At 31.3% G+C, this 21,496-nt stretch overlaps 1 pseudogene; it reads left to right on the top strand.

Annotated features, from left to right (window-relative positions):
- Positions 1 to 1,570: 1,570 nt before the first annotated feature.
- LOC142632702 (protein FAR1-RELATED SEQUENCE 5-like) lies at positions 1,571 to 20,140 on the top strand (annotated as a pseudogene).
- The last annotated feature ends 1,356 nt before the right edge of the window (positions 20,141 to 21,496 follow it).

The following is a 21,496-nucleotide window of genomic DNA, read 5'->3' as shown; positions in this document are numbered from 1 at the left end:
GTTTTGTGTGAGGTAATTATGGAGGACTTGGATGATTCTTTTGGATCTGGCTTGGAGGGTTAGGGTTTTTATTTGGTCTTTTATGTCTGAGGGAAGGGTTTCTATTATGTCCATGATGTCAAAAGATGCAGAATCCCATGAAAAATTGCTTACTGAATTCTACAATTTAGTAAAAGCTCAAGGGATAATGCTTTCAGAAAAGAAAATGGTCATAGGAGTATCCTCTATTGATTTCCTTGGAGTGAACATTTCAGATGGAAAGTATACTCTGCAGCCTCACATAGCAGTCTCTCTCAGTGAATTTCCAGATACACTCACCAGCACCAAACAGATTCAACAGTTTCTTGGAATTGTTAATTACATGTCAGATTTCATTCCAAAAATTTCCAGATACAGAGATTGTTTGTCCAAGTTGTTGAAAAAATCTCCTCCAGCATGGAATTCACTTCATACAGAAGCAGTTCAACAGTTGAAAAAATTAGCAAAAAAGCTTCCCCCTTTGCAGATTCCAGGCACAGGAAAAAGGATTTTACAGACAGATGCAAGTGATGAGTATTGGGCAGCAGCTCTCTTTGAAGAAGTTAATGGAAAAAGAAGCATTTGTGGATACAAAAGCGGTGCATTCAAGCCTTCAGAACTCCATTATCATTCCACTTTCAAAGAAATTATGGCTGTTACACATGGTATTGAAAAGTTCCAGTTTCACCTCCTTGGTCACAATTTTCTTGTAGAAATGGATATGTCTTCCTTCCCAAAAATGCTCCAGTTCAAAAGAAAAATGCTCCCCCATCCCCAGTTACTCAGATGGTCAAATTGGTTTTCACAATGGTCCTTCCAAGTCAAGCACATCAAAGGTACAGATAACCTTATCACTGACTACCTATCTAGAAAGCCTCTAGTCCTCCATACCACAATAATTCCTCCACCCTTATGTGTATACCCAATAACCGACCCATCCTCATCCTCAGGCCCTTCTTCATCCTCTGACCCTTCTACTTCATCCTCCAATGACATCATGGACATAATAGAAACCCTTCCCTCAGACATAAAAGACCAAATAAAAACCCTAACCCTCCAAGCCAGATCCAAAAGAATCATCCAAGTCCTCCATAATTACCTCACACAAAACCAGAGCCATTTCCTTGCCATTTTCCCAGATATTGAGCAACCATGGAAAACCCCATTTGCATTTTGGATAACACGATGGAATGTTGTTCATTACCTTTACATGTGGTACTTACTCAATGAGTACTACTTGTGCATTCACTTTGAACCACGTTTCTACTCATACATTTTTCTTCATGATAATAAATATTTTAACAAATTCTGGCATGAACTTTTGAAAAATGATGCTCATGATGGTCAATGGTCCAAGTATCACAAAGCAGAACACCCCAGGTTTGGTCAAAAAATCACTTCAGCATGTATAGTTGCAAAGCTAAATTCCAAAGATAATGTTCAACCAGAAGGAATTGTCCACCCTCCAGAAGTCCATTGGGTAACAAATGCCGACGGTACTATTCACAGACACACAGATGTATCATGGATATCCTGTCACTATTCACTTTCAATGGCAGAATCTCTCAACCAGGGAATCTTTCCAGAAATTGTACCCGCCGACCCAGACATTTGCAGACAGCAATGGCCTTATCAACACCATTGGGAAATGCCCAGTCCGTTTGATTTTGATGATCCCTATTACCATAATCATGATCCAGATGCAGACATTGATGAAGAATGGTTCCAAGGAAGAGAATGGATGTTTCGCGCGATACGTGTGTTTGTTATTAGTTATTTTATAATACTCATATGTGTTATAATATTTGAAAAATTAATTTCAATTATGTATTATACGTCACTAAAATAATGAATGAAAAAAATTGTAACACAATATTTCCATAAGTAACCATAATTTATTAGACTCTAAAAATGTCACTATATGCCATTTTTTGTTTGATCATGTGTACATGTATATTTAGTTCTTACATTTGATCGTTTCTAATATAAAATTTTTTATTATTTCATTTTCTTTTTTTAGGAGTATTTATTTTGTTTAAAGAAAACACGTGAACTTTTGAAGGCTAAACATCTAAGATTTAAGGTTTTATAATTTCTAATTCTTAAAACTAAATATACATGCCAAGAGATTAAAAATAAAACAATAATTGAATAGGGAAATATAAACTTATACTATTTTGTATCTTACTTTTAATTTTACTTACATCAAAGTACCTTAATCACTTACAAAAATTAAACACTTTCCAAAAATATAAATAAAAACAAAAGACATATACCTTTTGGAAACCCTATATGTTGTGAAAAGGACATCATGAAACAACAAAGCCCAAAGGATTTCATAGAAGAAAATGGCAGAAAACTTAGATTTTTACCTCATCTATTGAATTAACGAAACTTAGAGGGATGGTCTTTCAAATGGGTCTACCAAAATAGCCACTAGAACTCTTGGTGGTGGATTTTGATTGGAAAAGAACCTTCCATGAGTCGGCTAAGATAGAAATTTAAGAGGCAGAAGTTAATAAACTTCACATGAGGATGGGAGAGAGGATTTACGGCCATGGGAAATGGGAACACTAGAGGAAAGAGGGAAAGGTGATGGGAGGCGACACTTTTAGAAAAATAGAGGAGGAAGCCAACGTGGGTTACATATAAGGCTAGGGCTAGGCTTGGGTCTTATTACAAAAATGCCCCCACTCAAATAATTTCCAAAACAACCTTTTTATTTGTTTATTTATTTATTCACTTATTTTGTAAAGGCTGGGGTGTTAAATTCTTCCCCCCTTAAAAGAATTTCGCCCCCGAAATCATATGCATTTAATGAACATTTTTAGACCACATCCACTTGTCAGGGATATTAATTTTAGAGATTAACTCAAAAATGAAATCATGTAAAACTTGTCTCACTTAAATTAATATCCATGAGAAACAAAAGGTCAAGTTGAAAGTTTACAAAAGCTCACCGTTTTCCAAAGAGATAAAGTTCATGGCATTGGATGTAAATCAAAGTGACACAACCTCCCTTTTGACTTATGTTTTAAACCAAAACGTGAAAGGGAATAGATTCAACTTGTGGTGTAAAGGAAATCATTACAGGCTTTAATGTGATATGTGAGCAATCAATTTAGAAATCCTTGAGAATTAATTTTGATAGAAACTAGTTTCAAACACATTGACAAATTAAACCACAGGCCAAGAGAGTGGGGTTAAGAGTTCAAAACCAAATTAACCACGTGATATCTTCTATTTCAAAGAGTCCAAATTTGAAACAAAGACTAAAGTTTTAACATCAATCATGGAGATGAAAGCATGTCTATACCGAACAAAAGGTTTGTAAAAGACTTTAAAATGACTTTTAGAATCCGTAAAAAATATACAATTTCTCATTATCAAGCTTTGATGGTGTTGTTAATGAGTTTACTTACGTTTGAGTACCTTAATCACTTACAAAGATTAATCACTTTCCAAAAATATAAATAAAAACAAAAAACACATACCTTTTAGAAATCCCTTATGTTATGAAAGCATTGTATCAAGCTTTGATAGTGTTGTTAAGGAGTTTAAAGCATATGAACCTGAAACCAAAGGCAATTTCATATTCTTTTTGGCACTAATTTCTGACTCTTTGTCTCTCTATCTCTCCAGTCCTATTTTTCTTTTGGCCTTTTGATATTTTGTGAAACTGGAATATATAAAAGAACACGAAAACTAACATTGAATGGAGAAAACCTTTCATTTCTTAAATTAATGAAATTAAAAGTAGAAGAGTTCAAGAAGTTGGAAAAGGGAGTAGAACCAAATCTTTTAATTTTCTACATTTATGGCCTAAACTAATCATTGATAAGAAGATGAGAGGTGAAAGGCTAAACGAAAAAGTACTCATACAAAGCATCACATAGCAGAACCTCATACACTTCTGCATGAGGTCTCTGCTTATATATATATATATATATATATATATATATATATATATATATATATATATATATATATATATTGATTGATTGATTGATTTGTGTGTATAAGTTGTTCTCTTGCAGAACTGCTCTTACACTTCTGATTGGTCCATTGAGCATCTGGGTTGCAGCCTTGCAAGAGGTAGATATATTCTTACTTCATTCTCAGATGGTTTATAACTTATGCATTTAGAGGAAGTTAATTTTGTTGCACACACAATGTGAACAGATGTACTATATTTTGTAATTGTTTGGGATTGATCGCCATCTAGTCCCAAACAATGAATGCTAAAGTGAGGAAAAAAAGAAAAAGAAAAAAGAAACGACCAGTATTTACATAAAAGCTTTTTTTTTAATAAAAATTTAATTTAATTTATTTTTGATAAGACATAAAAAGCTGTTTGTTTGTTTGTATTTTTTTGTTTTTGACAGTAACGTAAAAAACTATTTGTTAAAGGAGAGTAAAAGAGGACATTCACATATTGTAGTTTGGCAATTGGTCGGGAATTGGGTTAAGTTATAAATGAGTCGGGTATATAATTACCCATTTATCCATTTATAACCCATTAATAAAAAATTTAATACCCATTATCTATCCAACCTATTTAATCTACAACCCGCCCATTTAACCCATTATAAGATTCATTTTTAGCAATTCAACAAGAAATTCCCTCACCCATACTATGCAAATCATTTGAGTTTTTTTTTTTTTTCCTCAGCAAAACTAATTCACCTTTCACTCAAAACATAAGAACATTGAAACTAAAACTAACCTGTAGTGTTCTCTTAACTTTTCTTGGCAACCAAACAGAAGATAGGTAAAAGAATATTAATTAAAAATCATAAGAATTGAGGAATCATTCACAAGTCTTTATCTAGCTTGATCTAAAATATGCAAAAACTGCAAATCACATAAATTGGTAAGGAGGTTTAAAATATTCTCAGTATTGTTAATGCCCTTTCATAACATTAATTTTTTTCAAGATTCTTATATTTTAAAAATCATTATGAAGTTTCATCTATTTAAATTTTATATAAGATGTTAGGTTCTAAGACTTTAAGAATTAATGTATTAGAACTTCAATATGTATTATGTTGGCAAATCATGATCAAAACATAGAGTCTAGATTTAGGCTTGCTCAAAGCGTGTTTTTCTGTAAAATTGGAATCGAGTGATTGCAGGATTTATTGGTCAAAATCTGCAAGGCTCAATCGATCGAAAATTAGACTTGATCGATTGAATCTCGTGCAGATTTAATTTTCTGTAGAAATTCCAATTCAGCCCAAGCCCATATGACGTGTAGGGTTAAGTGTTTTACTTCACATATAAAAGGAAAAACCCTAGCTATGTTTTAGAAGTCTTTAAAGGGTTGTGTGTTGAATCTTCTGTGAGATCTAGAAGTGTTTACTTTCATACACACACATTGAGCTATCAAGATCAAGATTCACATCAAGAACTTGATGGTTGTTTCAGTTGCTGCATAAAGAACTTTAAAGAAGATCTTAAACCTTTGAATGAAGTCTCAAAGTCATAAGTAGGAGAACTTGTGGTTGCTGCAGATCAAAGAAAGAAGTAGTCCGTGGACTCGAAGCTGTCACGTGGTCGTGGTAGTAAGTTTTCTACACGAGGTAGCAATAGGATGTTAGTGGTTTAAGTTCTATTGTAAGAACTTCAATTATTTCATAGTGGATCTTTTTTTACCTTGAGGATAGCTCGGTTGAATCCTCCCCAGATTTTTTACCGGTTAGGTTTTCCTGGGTTATCATATCATTGTGATCTTTATTTTTTTGCATTATTTACATGATATGATATTATTGTGTTAACCTAGATCTGAATAATTTATCTAAGTAATCACTTGACTAAATAACTTGGTTAAACATCTTGTGTTAACTTGGTTAAACATCTTGTGTTAGCTCTAGTGTTTAGATCTCTTGATCTAAGAGTTGATCCTTGACCCCTGTTGTCATGGAACACGGTCACTCTCTTATGATCCCTCCACACTTTGATGAGAATAACTATGCTTGTTGGAAAGTAAGGATGAAAGCCTTCCTGAAATCTATTGATGAGAGAGTATGAAATTCCGTTGAATACGAATGGAAGAAACCGATTACTCCTATTAGTGTGGTCAACATCTTATAATCAATTCAAGCTGAGATGACTAGATTGAGATGACCATAAACAAAATTTTGAAACAAGAACAAAAAGAAGTACTAGCCCTTTGTGCTTAATTTCCCAAGTTAAAAAGTTATACATTGATAATAGTTCACTGTGGGAATTTGCAAGTGGGCATTGTATGAGAAGCTGTCTATGAGATCCACCCTTCCCTTCAAATACCAATGTTAATTTTGATGTTGTTCGTCAAATAGGATAAAGCATGTATAGCAACTGTTGGAAGAAACCACAAGAAATAAGTTGTTTTTGCATGGGTGCATATGAATGAAGACCAATACCCTTTTGTATAAGCTCGTGTTGTACCTAGCCATATCAAAAGTAGCAAAAATGGGATATGATTTTATGTTATGTGAAGGAGCTGCTTTGAAGGTAGTTGTGTAGTAATTTGTCTTTCAATTTCCTTTTGATTTAGGGTCCGTTTGGATACAGCTGAAAACTGAAAACACTGTAGCAAAATAATTTTTAAATGTGTGAATAGTACCGCGGGTCCCATTTAAAAAAAAAACTGAAAAGTGCGTGTACTGTTCATGAACAGTGCATGAACAGTACCAGCACAGTGATGAATAGTGCTGCTTGTCGCTGGTTGAAACTTGTGCACGGAAGAAAAAAAAAAAAAAGGCTGGAAACGCTGAACGCTAGATGTGTTCAACTATCCAAACCAAGCCTTAGTTTAAGATCAAGCCAACAGCCTTCGATGTCAAATCAAACGCATCCAATCACACATCTAACTTGGAGACATCAAGGCATTATTCAAGATCAAACTTCATAGCCTCTTGGATAGTAAAACACTGTGGAAATGAATCAAATAAGTTTATTCTATTCTTATATTGTAAAAAAAAAGTATCCACTTTCTTCAAAAAAAATGAATACATGCTATTCATTTGTTATATTATTTTGTGACCGTGTAATTTATCTTTTAAAAAACTAGTGGATGTCTCGCGTGATACGCGTGTTCGTTATTAATTATTTTATAGTACTCATATGTGTTATAATGTTTGAAAATTTTAATTTCAATTATGTATTATATGTCACTAAAATAATGAATGAAAAAAATTGTAACACAATATATGCATAAGTAACCATAATTGATCAGGTGTACGTGTATATTTAGTTCTTACATTTGACCGTTTCCAATATAAATTTTTTATGATTTCCTTTTCTTTTTTTAGAAGTATTTATTTTTTTTTAAGAAAACACGTGAACCTTTGAAGGCTAAACATCTAAGATTTAAGGTTTATAATTTCTAATTCTTAAAACTAAATATACATGCCAAGAGATTAAAAATAAAACAATAATTGAATAGGGAAATATAAACTTATACTATTTCGTATCTTACTTTTAATTTTACTTACATCTGAGTACCTTAATCACTTACAAAAATTAAACACTTTCCAAAAATATAAATAAAAACAAAAGACATATACCTTTTAGAAACCTCATATGTTGTGAAATGATTGTATCAAGCTTTAATAGTATTGTTAATGAGTTTACTTACGTCTAAGTACCTTAATTACTTACAAAGATTAAACACTTTCCAAAAATATAAATAAAAACAAAAAACACATACCTTTTAGAAACCCCTTATGTTATGAAAGTATTGTATCAAGGTTTGATAGTGTTGTTAAGGAGTTTAGAGCATATGCACCTAAAACCAAAGGTAATTTCATACTCTTTTTTACACTAATTTCTAACTCTTTGTCTTTCTATCTCTCCAGTCCTACTTTTCTTTTGGCCTTTTGATATTTTGTGAAACTGGAATATATAAAAGAACATGAAAACTAACATTGAATGGAGAAAATCTTTCATTTCTTAAATTAATGAAATTAAAAGTAGAAGAGTTCAAGAAGTTGGAAAAGGGAGTAGAATCAAATCTTTTAATTTTCTACATTTATGGCCTAAACTAATCATTGATAAGAAGATGGGAGGTGAAAGGCTAAACGAAAAAGTACTCATACAAAGCACCACATAGCAAAAACTCATACACTTCTGCATGAGGTCTCTGCTTTTATATATACTAACGTTTAATCCGCGCAATGCGCAGGATCATTTTATGAGTTAGAAAAAAATCAACTTAACATATTATACTTAATGTGATGGTAAAATATGGAAGGGGGTGGATAGTTAATTGTTCAGATAATGATGCTAATATGCAGGTGTTCATCTAAAAGACAGACATAACCTGGCATCAACACATGATTTGGAAAAAATGTTAATTGAAATCTCATAAATTATAACTAATTGGTTAAGGTTTTTTTTTAAAGGTTGTGGGTTCGAGAGAATATGGTTATTGAACACAAAGATTTGCATGATCAATAAAGATTTTCCTCTTCATCTTGTATTAAAAGTTGTCCTAACAACATTTATTTGAAACTTAATCTCTTCCCTTGGCATCTCTATCACATAGGATTAAAAATTAGAATTGGTCCAATATTTTCCAAAAGCTTCACTCTCAGTCATCACAACCCAAACTTTGGTGGTATTTATAGAGGAGCCTGGCAAATTACATTGAAATAAAACAGACATGCCTTTTCACAATTACTTGGAGCCAAACAAATTAACCTTTAATGCAATATAATCGCAATCATTTAAGGCCCTAGTGCCAAAATAAGCACTTGGCCCCAGTAAAGTAGGCACCAATATTTGAGATGCTCATGTTGTTCATGAGGACTTGTTACTCTTAAGAATATATTCGCCTTAATTATTTTCTTTGTTTTACTCTTAGAATATATAGGCCTTGATGAATTTTCTTTATTTTAGAAAGCCAGAATTATTAGTAGGAAATATGAAAAATGGTAAAAATTTCCTGAGTTGAGTTTTAATTCAGTAAAAATGTCACTATTTCAGTGAAGCACCGTTCTAAATCCTGTCCCCTCAACCAAGGTGCTCAATTAGTCACAAAAAGTGAGTGCCTTGTTAGAGTTGCCTCACCTCAAGGGTCTTAAAGGAGCCTTTTAATGCATTCTCACTCGAGTGTCAAAGCAAGTGCCAGCCTCACCTGTGACTCCTAGACTTTTTTCCTTATTTATGTAGTAACCTTTTTGAACACTACAATAGATTCATATGCAGATCTTGGAACTCAGAGCTTAGGCTTCAACATGGTCAGAAAATAAAATTTAAACCAATTCCAGGCTTTAATTGTATTTGATGAGCGCAGTGATCTATAAACTTCTCTGTTTGTCCTGTAAATTCAAGGCACCTTACCAATTTCTAAGCAACATATTTTTACAACAAAGAAATTGAGAACTTGAAGCACAGAGATGTCTGTGTGTCTGCTAAAAATAATCATTACATTCCAAAATGGTCCCTTTAGAAGTAGTAACCCGTTACTATTGAGAAGGGAAAATAATCAAAATCAAAACCTGTCTGCAATGTACCATCTATAATTAATTGCAGTAGCAAAACAATTAATTTACTGTCCTTGCTGTTGACTAAAGATTAACAATCAAGCAAGTTGGTCTAAACATATGCGACAGTTTCTCTAATCCTAGACTCTGTGATGCAACAAATATTTTCCACTAATCTCTCTCCGCTAACATGTAAAAGCTCCAAAAGTGCCAAATAAATGTATGTTGAGACTACCAACCAAATTTGCCACTCCTACGAAAATTAGAAAGTAAAATAAATACTTAAATAAATGCGTCACACTTTTAATTTTTTATGCCATGCTAAACTCATTGCAATTTTTTTGCATAGGTGCAGCATAAAATCTTGTACCTTGAATAATTACGAAATCCAGTACTAAAATCTCCATATCATATCATGTCCCTTATTATTATTATTATTATTATTATTATTTGCATTCTATTAGAAGTAGAGAGAGACTCAACATATCTTGTCATAAGCAGAAGAATTGCAAAATAAAAAATACAAAAAAATTTTACCTTTAACCTTACAAATAAAAAAATAAAAAAAAATTGATTAATCAAATGTATTATACTATCTACAAAGGAAAAAAGATGACTCATTTCACATCTCTTGTAAATTCCAAACGCTTATTAAGCCTGCATGGTTTCAATATAGAAATCCAAATGTTCAAAGGTTCTACACATTCATTTTGTCACATTTTTAACCCGTGGTACTAACAAAAACAGAAAATACCAGACATGGAAATTCATAAATTTAAGAGATCACAAAAATAATACATATAGAACTTGATAGACTTGATAGAGTGTGTTATCCTTCGGATTAATACATATAGGTTGAAACAAAGACACATTTTTAAACCCAACCAACATTTCTTGTGATTTGTGACAACTGTGTAACTACCACCTGCCATTTGTCAATATTTATCTATAAGTTGATTTGGCTGAAAATACAAAACCATAATATTAGTTAGAATGCCACAAAGATGTAATATTAGCCCAACAAAGATGTAATGGTTTATAGGATATTAGCACTATGATTTAAGTCATTGGTGTTTCAGATACAATCTGATAGTAAAAACATAAAGTAAACTTAGAACAAACAATTATCAATAGAAATCTACCAAGAAAGCCACTAAATATGTATTTCTTTTTTAGTGAGTAACTAAAATATAATATAGGTTCTGCTAATGATAAAATTCCTTGTAATCCTTAAAATATCATTTGCTTGAGTAATATCAAGACACATAAAATACTTCTAGGACTTATAAATGTGATTCAAACTCAGGATGAAACAAATCTAACTCAAACATGTAAATCAAAACTAATACAACTAAAATAACCAAAGAAAAGTCATATCTCATCCCCAAATTCAGGAAAAAAAATGTCGTATTAAAAAATTTGCTACTCTAATTTTAATTGTGAAGATGAATTTCTTCCAAGCAGAAGTATATTTTCTTTATTTCTTGTCTTCTTTGATTCTTAAATTTATGATATATTTTCAAATCTTTTCCTTTCACTTGTGACTCATTTAACTTGAAATTTCATGGAATCAAATAACTAAATATACAGATAAATCGTTGATTTACATCCTCTTTCTAAGAATAACTCCATTGCCTAACCTTTTCATTAATCTTCTTAGTCAAAGTTAATATAAAGAACATTAAAAATAATAAAAAATATTATTTCTATATAGTATTTTAACAGAATTCAAAACAGGGTTAGGAAAAAAAAAATGTCATCTTCAAAAATTTGCTACTCTAATTTTAATTGTGAAGATGAAATTCTTCCAAGCAGAAGTATATTTTCTTTATTTCTTGTCTTCTTTGATTCTTAAATTTATGATATATTTTCAAATCTTTTCCTTTCACTTGTGACTCATTTAACTTGAAATTTCATGGAATCAGATAACTAAATATACAGATAAATCGCTAATTTACATCCTCTTTCTAAGAGTAACTCCATTGCCTAACCTTTTCATTAATCTTCTTAGTCAAAGTTAATATAAAGAACATTAAAAATAATAAAAAAATATTATTTCTATATAGTATTTTTATAGAATTCAAAACAAGGTTTATATTATATAGTTATTGATGCTCAAGAAGCTTACATGATAGTAACGATTACATTTTCCTCATTAGCTTGAATATGAATATTAAGATCAAAAACTCTGGTAAATAATTCCTTAATATGCAGTAACACAGAGTTTAACAAAATCTTCACTCTAAACTTCAGATTTGGCTAATAAAATCAATTTGTAAAGAAAAAAGCTTGGTAAAACATGCAAATCAGAGCCAATTCAAACACAAATACACTAAATGGACAAAATCTAATACGAAGTATGAGATTAGTAGAGGGAAATCAAACCATCCTAACCTATCAGTTTGTTCCAGCAACTCTTCTTGGAAATTACCCAAGTGTTGTAATTGACAAAGATTTGAACAAATCTGTAATTTCAATATAATTACAGGGTCAGAATTAAGCTTCAATGTTGGTATTCAAATCACACCATTCAATCCATTATATAATTTAGTCTTCAATATATGTTGGTTAAACCTCACCCACATAAATCAATTTCCTTCTATACATGTGTACGCACCAACATGTAATTGTTGAAATAGTCAACCACCATAAACCAAAGTATGTCTCTCATCTTCACATTCGCTAGAACCTTTTCTATCATCCATACTTAACTAAAGAGAAAAATTACATTAAATGTCAATTCATAAATTAAAAAAATACATATAGTATGAAAATCTATTGAAACATGGTTTAGTCAAACTTTAAACTACATATGTATTTGTTTTGTAGGAAAAAAAGTTAGAGACCACAAACCCTATATATAAAACTCGGTTTGAACTTAAAATTAGTAGTTATAGAATCATGACTAATAGAAACTCAAATTTCGCAAAACTAAGACTATATATAATCTTAGAGGCAGACTGAATTGTAAAACTATACAAACACAAATAAGCCAAATTTGCTACAAAGCATAGTCTAAAAAAGAAAAAGAAAAAAGAGAACTCTAACAATCTATTTGGCTGCTGGGAAAAGGTGGAAAAAAATTAATGAAATCATAACAATTTTATAGGTCAATTTTCTTTGAGAAAAAAACAGCACTAATGTGTTAATTGTGTTTTAGAATGAAAGAAAAGTTATTTTCTTCATATTAAAAATTTTGCAATAATTTTTTCTGCATAAGTATTAGATTTATTCATGTATGCCGTGGTTTATACATGTGATATATTGTTTTTTATTGAATTAGAACTTGATTCATAAAAGGCCATGATTATCTTATCTTTGTCACGGTGCTGCATGTACATATCATTGACTTGGATAAACATATAAAAGTTGATGCGCTCATAGCATAAGAGCATCTATATCAGTAATCTTTATCAATGCCGAAAAACAGAGAAATCCTTAAAATTTACATGGTAACCTTTCCCAAAGGAACAACATGCCCATATTAATATATATACCCATGAATTATTAAAAACATGAACTGATATATCTTCAAAAGCAATAGTTAATAGCTTATGTAATCAGAACATGAATCCATATACATATATATATATATATATATATATATATATATAAATCGATTCCAAAAACGTTAATCAAAACAAATCCAAACTACTAATCAACCAAAACTAAGTCATATCCTGCAAGTTATTTGCCTGCTAGGGATTTCAATCAACTTTCCTATTTAATTGTTTCTATTCCCAGAACAAACAAAAGTAAATTATAAATTTTATTGCAGAAAAGAACGGGAATAAAAAGAATTAAAAATACGGGAAATACCTTGACTTGAAAAAGAAAGAAAAACAAATGGCAAATATGATAAATTAGGTTTACAAATTAGGTATGAAATATTAAATTATATGAAATAAAATTCTTGGTAAATTAACTTAATAACTAAATAGAATAGACTAAAAATAACATAAGAAAGGCAAATTTTTTTAATAATAAACAGATTTTTCAAATTAACAAGACAAAACTCACAAACATAATAACAAATGATGCTAAAATACATTCATAACTGATTGTGCATGATGTGTGGAGAGAAAAACTTCATCTTTCTCTGAATTTGAAGGTGAAATCCAAAATCAAAACAACCCAAATATGCAAATTCGATTCCCATCCAAAATTCCCAAAACAAAACTATTCCTAACCAAAAAAACCTAAATCATAACCGACTGAACCATAATACCCACATGTAAATCATAATTAATGCCTAAATTTCAAAAATAAAAAATAGAACATAACTGTCTCTACCTTTCAATAGCAACCATCATATAAGGATTGAAAATAAAAGAAAGAAGGAAGAAAAGAAAAAAAAAATATTAATTAAAATTCAGAGAATGAAATTGAAACGCTTGATGTTTTAAAGTCACAACCTTTCTAGTTTTTTTATTTTGTTAAGATTAGAAACGAAAGTACAAAATTAAGATCAATATGTTTAGTGATTTCTATAATCCAAAATAGGAAAAAAAACAAAAAATAAAAGAAAATATTGGAAAATTGAGAAAACAAACATTTTGATGGAGAACCCAAAAACCCGAAACAAAAAGGAATCAAAACCAAAATCAAATCTAAACCTATCTGACAAAAAAACTCAATATAAAGTAATATTTCATATCAAAATCTAAAAAAATTGAGAAAAATGTACCGGAGCCGGTTCGACGATCTAATGGTGGTAGATAGATAGCCTAACGGTGTTGATGCCCATAGATTTTTCTCTCTCTATGCATGTGCTTGCAGTTGCGGTGCTCTAATCTGGTGATTGACAGCTTATGAACACAGTTTCCTCTCTGTATCCTGCGCAATGTTATGAATACTGTTTCGGATCCCGTTTTGGTTTGTCTAGTGAAATGGAATATTTCGGCACCGGCCTATTTCGGCGTACCGTTTCAAAGTGTTTTGGGTTGCCTAAAAAATATATATATATATATATATATATATATATTCTTATACAACAAAAAATTAGCAATTCAAAGAAGTAAATAACTAAATATCAAATAATAAAAATTATTTAATCTTAAGTCTTAATATCAAAAAAATGTATTACATATTTTTATTTTCATTTAGTTAAATAATAATACAAGTTAATAAATATTAAAAGAATGCTTAATTAACTGATCAGAATCATCATATTAGTTTTCTTTTTCTTATTCTTCTCTCTTTTTTCTTAGTTACTTTTTTTTTCCCCTGAATAACCCACTAGTACTACATTCATCGTTGAGATTGTGTGAAGCACAAACTACCTCCTACGTGTGCCATACATATCCGAATAACATAATTAAAAAAATAGATAAAAGCACTTGAAGTAACAGATGGTTGAATAAAAAAGTAATAAAATTATTTAAATATCTTCCCCATTTATTACCCTACCTACCCCACAGCCCATTTTGCATATTTCTGCGTCTCTCTCATAACTCTTTCTAGTTCAAAATCTTGTCTCTCTTAAAACTTTGAAGAATAATGGAGAACTGACCAGCACTCCTTCTGTTCGTTGCTTCTGTCTTGATGCCGAATGCAGATAAGCACGTATTAAACTTATTTTCCCCTTTTGTTTTCTCTCTATCTCACACAAAGCACTCTCTCACATCACACCTATACCTCAAAACCTCTCTCTTTCTCTCTCTATATTCAGAACCACAACTTCAACTCATGCCGGCCGAAACTCGTATTTCGACCGAAATTGACCAAAACAGCCAGGAACACCCGAAACTCACCGGAATAGGCTGAAATTTGATCCGAGGTAGAACAGGGGGACTACTGTTCCGGTTTATATGCCGGAACAAAATTTTTCGGCCATTTTAGCCGAAATGGAACGGAATTAATAACAATGATCCTGCATTTTGTTTTTGGGAGTACTATATTTTAGCCGGTTACTTTTCCTTTTATACTGAGATGCTATCAAATGGTGTGTTAACCTAACGAAACAATGTAATTTATCATTTTTTTAATCGCAAGCGTGGCAAAGTTTTGAAAGGCCAAACGTGGTAACGTGGGGCTGTTTTACTTAAAAGTGTGTACATGGCAGTATTTTAAGGGGTCTTTTTTTTTATTTGTCAATACCTCCTTAAATGTGGGAACTAACTTTCGCATCGCTTTTACTATTATATATATATATATATATATTGATTGATTGACTTGTGTGTATATATTGTTCTCTTGCAGAACTGCTCTTACACTTCTAATTGGTCCATTGAGCATCTGGGTTGTAGCCTTGCAAGAGGTATATATATATATATATATATATATATTGATTGATTGATTGACTTGTGTGTATATGTTGTTCTCTTGCAGAACTGCTCTTACACTTCTAATTGGTCCATTGAGCATCTGGGTTGTAGCCTTGCAAGAGGTAGATATATTCTTACTTCATTCTCAGATGGTTGATGGTTTATAACTTATACATTTAGAGAAGTTAATTTTATTGCACACACAATGTGAACAGATGTACTATATTTTGTAATTTTTTGGGATTGATCACCATCTAATCCCGAACAATGAATGCTAAAGTGAGGAAAAAAAGAAAAAGAAAAAAGAAACGACCTGTATTTACGTGAAAGCTTTTTTTTTTTAATTATAAAAATTTAATTTAATTTATTTTTTATAAGACATAAAAAGCTGTTTGTTTGTTTGTATTTTTTGTTTTTGACAATAACGTAAAAAACTATTTGTTAAAGGAGAGTAAAAGAGGACATTCACATACTGTAGTTTGGCAATTAGTCGGGATTTGGGTTAAGTTATAAATGAGTCGGGTATATAATTACCCACTTATCCATTTATGACCCATTAATAAAAAGTTTAATACCCATTATCTATCCAACCTATTTAATCTACAACCTACCCATTTAACCCATTATAAAATTCATGTATATAATTACCCACTTATCCATTTATGACTCATTTAAAAAAAATTTAATACCCATTATCTATCCAACCTATTTAATCTACAACCCGCCTATTTAACTCATTATAAAATTCATTTTTAGCAATTCAACAAGAAATTCCCTCACTCATTAAAAATGCTCTCACCCATACTATGCAAATCATTTTAGTTTTTTTTTTTTTTTCCTCAGCAAAACTAATTCACCTTTCCCTCAAAACATAAGAACACTGAAACTAAAACTAACCTGTAGATTTCCTATTCTCCTAACTTTTCTTGGCAACCGAACAGAAGATAGGTAAAAGAATATTAATTAAAAATCATAAGAATTGAGGAATCATTCACAAGTCTTTATCTAGCTTGATCTAAAATATGCAAAAACTGCAAATCACATAAATCGGTAAGGAGGTTTAAAATAAGACAAAATTTAGCTACAAAACCAGTTGTAGCCTTAGGCTACAAACTGCTCTAATAAAATGACATGTGTAAAAAAAGCATGTGCATTGCACATGATTACTTAAGTAAATTTAATTCAACTAACCCTAGTTAGCTACACCACTTATTAAAAAAATAAAAAAATAAAAACTAAAAACCCTAAAAAATATACGTATAATCTCTCTCTCTCTCTCTCAACTGCAACCCAGAAGGCCATAACCCAGCTCCAACCGATCACCCATAGCCTCCCATCTCCACCGCCGGCTAGCCAGCCCAAATCCTCCCATCTCCACCGCCGGCCAACCACCTCAATCTTCCTCTATCTCCACCGCCGGCCAACCACCTCAATCCTCCTCTGTCTCCACCGCCGGTGCAACTCAGTCTCCGCCACTTCACCGGTTAGATTCCTTCTGTTTATTCATAGATAACTAAATTTACTTTTTTAATTCTATTAATTTTTTTCTGAATGAATCGTGTTTTATTATTAATGTGAGTTTTGGATTTTCTGGTTTTTTTTATTTATTATTAATGTGCGTTTTTTAGTTTGATCGTTCATAGATAACCTTGATTCCTTCAAGAACTAAAGAGGATTTTCTTGTTGTTGTTTATAAGTTACCAAATCTAGTTTAATTTACTTATTAAAAAAATGAATTTATGTGTATTTCTTCTCTAATATGTAATACTGTTGTTATTTGCTGTCTTGTAGTATGGTTTTGTTGTAGTTTTTATGATACTAAATTTAGTTGAGTTGTTGAAATTGTATTCATTTTTCTTTAGTATTGAATTTATCTTTGATTCATCTAAAAAAATTGTTGTTCTTGTTCATATTGACTTGATTTTCAAAAGTATAAGCAACTGAGAGTAAACTTTATAAGCTTCTAGATTTATACATTCTAAAACTCTAGTGTTTGTAAGTAATTCACGGAGAGTATTCTTTAATGGGTCCTGAATATTGGAATTTTTTTTTAATATTGTTTATAAATTTTTTTCCTTTTTTCTGATTTGATTTTGAATATGTATCTTGTCTACAGATGATGGATACTAGTCAAATTATTTTATTGGAAGATGAATTGAATGATTGCATAGCTGATCAACAAGAGGAGGCTCAAATAGAACCTACTCATGGAAGCCCAAAAAATTCAAATACTCCAAGTAGACATAGCAAGGAAATTGTAGAAGTACTAGAAATTGTATTGGAAGATGAATTCATTGGTTATATAGCTGATCAACAAGAGGAGACTAAAGTAGAACTTACTCTTGGAAGCCCAAACAAATCAAATACTCCAGCAATTGGCATGAAATTTGATTGTGATGAGAGTGCATATGAATTTTACAAAGAATATGCTCACCAAATTGGCTTTAGTGTATGGAAACATTATGTAAAGCGAGGAAATGCGGGGAAAATTGTAAGGAGAACATTTAGTTGCTCAAAAGAGGGTGAACAAGCTGTTGACAAACGTCGCGAAAATGCATCTTATCGTCGTCCAATTTCACGAACAGGTTGTTTAGCACAGATGACCTGTCATCTTCAAAAGGATGGTATGTTACATGTTGTTTCTTTTCATGGTCAACATAATCATGAGTTTGCTCCTTCGCCAATGAAACATATGTTAAGATCGAAGAGAAAAATTTCATCTGCTCAAAAAGCCATTGCAAATGATGCAGAGAGGTCTGGAATATCAATTAAACAAACCATTGAATTATTGAGCATGCAAGTTGGGGGTCGTGAAAATCTTGGATTTATGGATGTTGATTATAAGAATCATGTACATAATGAGAGGAGGATGGCTTTGAGGAAAGGAGATGGACTTGCTATGATGGAGTACTTTCATAAGATGCAATTGGCAGATCCATCTTATTTTTATTCAATACAAGTTGATGATGATGGTCAAATCATGAACATTTTTTGGGCTGATGCTAGATCAATAGTTGATTACGGGCACTTTGAAGATGTTATTTGTTTTGACACACCTTATCGAACAAATAGATATGATCGTCCCTTTGCTCCATTCGTTGGGGTTAATCATCACAAACAATCAATTATCTTTGGTGCAGCTTTACTTTATGATGAGACTATAGAGTCATTTAAGTGGTTGTTTGAAATTTTTTTAAATGCAATGTCAAGAAAGCAGCCAAGAACTATACTTACAGATCAATCTGCTGCAATGGCTAAAGCAATAATAGAGTTATTTCCTAAATCTAATCATCGTTTGAGTATGGCATATTTATTAGAATGCTGCTAAGAATCTACACCTTTATTTCATTCATCTAAGCATTTTGCAAATGATTTTAGTGATTGTTTGTATGAGTATGAAGATGAAGATGAATGGCTTGTTTCACGGGATTATATGCTTAAGGAATATGGTTCTGATAATAAATGGTTGTGTAGCATATTTGATGTGAAAGAAAAATGGGCTATGGTATATGGTCGACATATGTTCACTGCTGATATGAAAAGCACCCAACGTAGTGAGTCAATAAACAGTGTGTTGAAGAAATACTTGAAACCAAAACATGATTTTGTGCGCTTTTCAGGACATTACTCTAGAGTTTTAGTTGATAAGAGACATCAAGAACTACAGGCAGATTTCAAAATGAGGCAAACAAAACCGATTTTACAATCTAATGTAGAGATGTTGAGACATGTTGTAGAGCTGTACACCCCAGAAAATTTTCAAATGTTTCAAGATGAATATATGAAGATTGCTGACTGTACTATTTACAAGGCTAATAAATCTGATACTATCACAGAATACAAGGTCAAATATAGTCAAAGAATTCAAGAGCACCTAGTTAAATATGAAGCCTCAACTACAACGGTGGAATGCAGTTGCAAGAAGTTCAGCTTTGTAGGAATTTTTTGTGCCCATGCTTTGAAAGTTCTTGAACATAAAAATGTTAAAAGACTTCCCGTCCAATATGTATTGAAAAGATGGACGCAAGATGCAAGGGCTGGTTCTATCAAGGACTATCATGGCATTGATATTAAAGGTAATGCTCAAGAGTCGATAGGAAAACGCTACTCTCATTTGAGTCACAATGCTCGTGAAATTTCCACACTTGCAGCAGAGAATGAGATAATGTATAAACATACCAAAGAATGTTTTGAAAAATTAATGAGGGATTTGCATGAGATTAGAAAAAAATGTCATTCGAATAATATGGAGAGTTGCATAGAAGTCCGTGGTGATGTTACTGCAGATGTTTTACAAGGTGATAGCATACATAGGATTAAAACCAAACCTACTGTTGGGCGTCCAAAGAGAAGATTGAGATTTGCATTAGAGAAGAAAAATGGTAAATCTCGAAGCAAAACAATACGTGCTAAAAAACATGCCAGTGGCCTCCAAAAAAAGATTGTGAGGCGAGACAAGTTGAATCACTTGGAAGCCTAAATAAAGTAAGATTTGTTACATTCCACTGTAATATATCAATCTTGTAGGCACATAAATTTGTTATAGTCTGTGACAATTATTCTTTGCAATTGTTTTCAGGTTTCAACAAGTACTTCTGATGTTATCCAAGAAGAGCACCATTTTGGCAAAAGCACTAAATAGGTTGGAGTTAGGGTGAAACTTTATTGGATGGAGATTGAAGACTATGCAGTTTTATTTGTTAGAGATTGAAGACTATTTTTTATTGTTAGACTATTGGCAAACTGTTAACTTTTTAGTATTTTTTATTGTGATGTCATTGGCATATTGAGGACTATTTTTATTGGTTAGACCATTGGCAGATTGATTCAATGCTAATAAACCATCAACTATATATATATATATATATATATATATATATATATATATATAAATGCTTCCAATGACCAAAGATATGTCACTATAGATGGTTGGGAATCAACTGAATTATTTTCTTTCAAGACATTTCTGCTTGAGTATGTGTGTTGGCCTATTTGATGCTGTCATTACAATGTCATAGGAATACTAGCTGCTTCCAGGTGAGGTGATGCATAAGTGGTGCACATGAAATTATCTAAAGATTTACTAATACTACTGTTTAAATTTTTTTTATTTGTTTGCATCATGATCAATTTGATTACACTTTCAAAAGTATAGTAGTAGAGGTAAACAAGATAAAGTGTTGAAAATGAGACATAATTGCTACATCCTCCGTACTAAAGATTGTCCATTGGATGCAACGTAGAGATCATGATGTAAGGTCAATTAGATAAATGTTAAGAATAAACACAATTAGATAAATGTTAAACATTCATACCTAAGCTTGATACTACCGATTTCGTTTTAGTATTTTTGTTAATTCTTTGAAAATACTTTGTAATGAATCTAATGATAACTTTTAATAGAATGTGCAAATTGTTAATTATGAATTCCTTGATTTTAATTTTTTTATTTTTAAGAAAAGGTAATTTGATGATTTATATACTTTCGCTTTACATTTGAGCATAATTTTTGTTAATTTTAACATAATGAATTTACTTAATGTTTAAAATTTCAAATAAGTTATGAAAATTGAGTTGTTTTAAAAATATAAAGAAGATTACAACCAATTCATTAGAACATAATAGAATTTTTCATTGACATTTATACTTGAATTAAAAACAAGTTTTAAGGCCAAAAGTTCAATTCAAAAAGTACATATTTTACCCACAATAGAAAAACTGTAAAACAAATAAATTCAATCT

Source organism: Castanea sativa, chromosome 4 (genome assembly GCF_040712315.1).
Source record: "Castanea sativa cultivar Marrone di Chiusa Pesio chromosome 4, ASM4071231v1".
Classification (NCBI taxonomy): Eukaryota; Viridiplantae; Streptophyta; class Magnoliopsida; order Fagales; family Fagaceae; genus Castanea; species Castanea sativa.
This window is presented reverse-complemented; position numbering and strand designations above follow the sequence as displayed.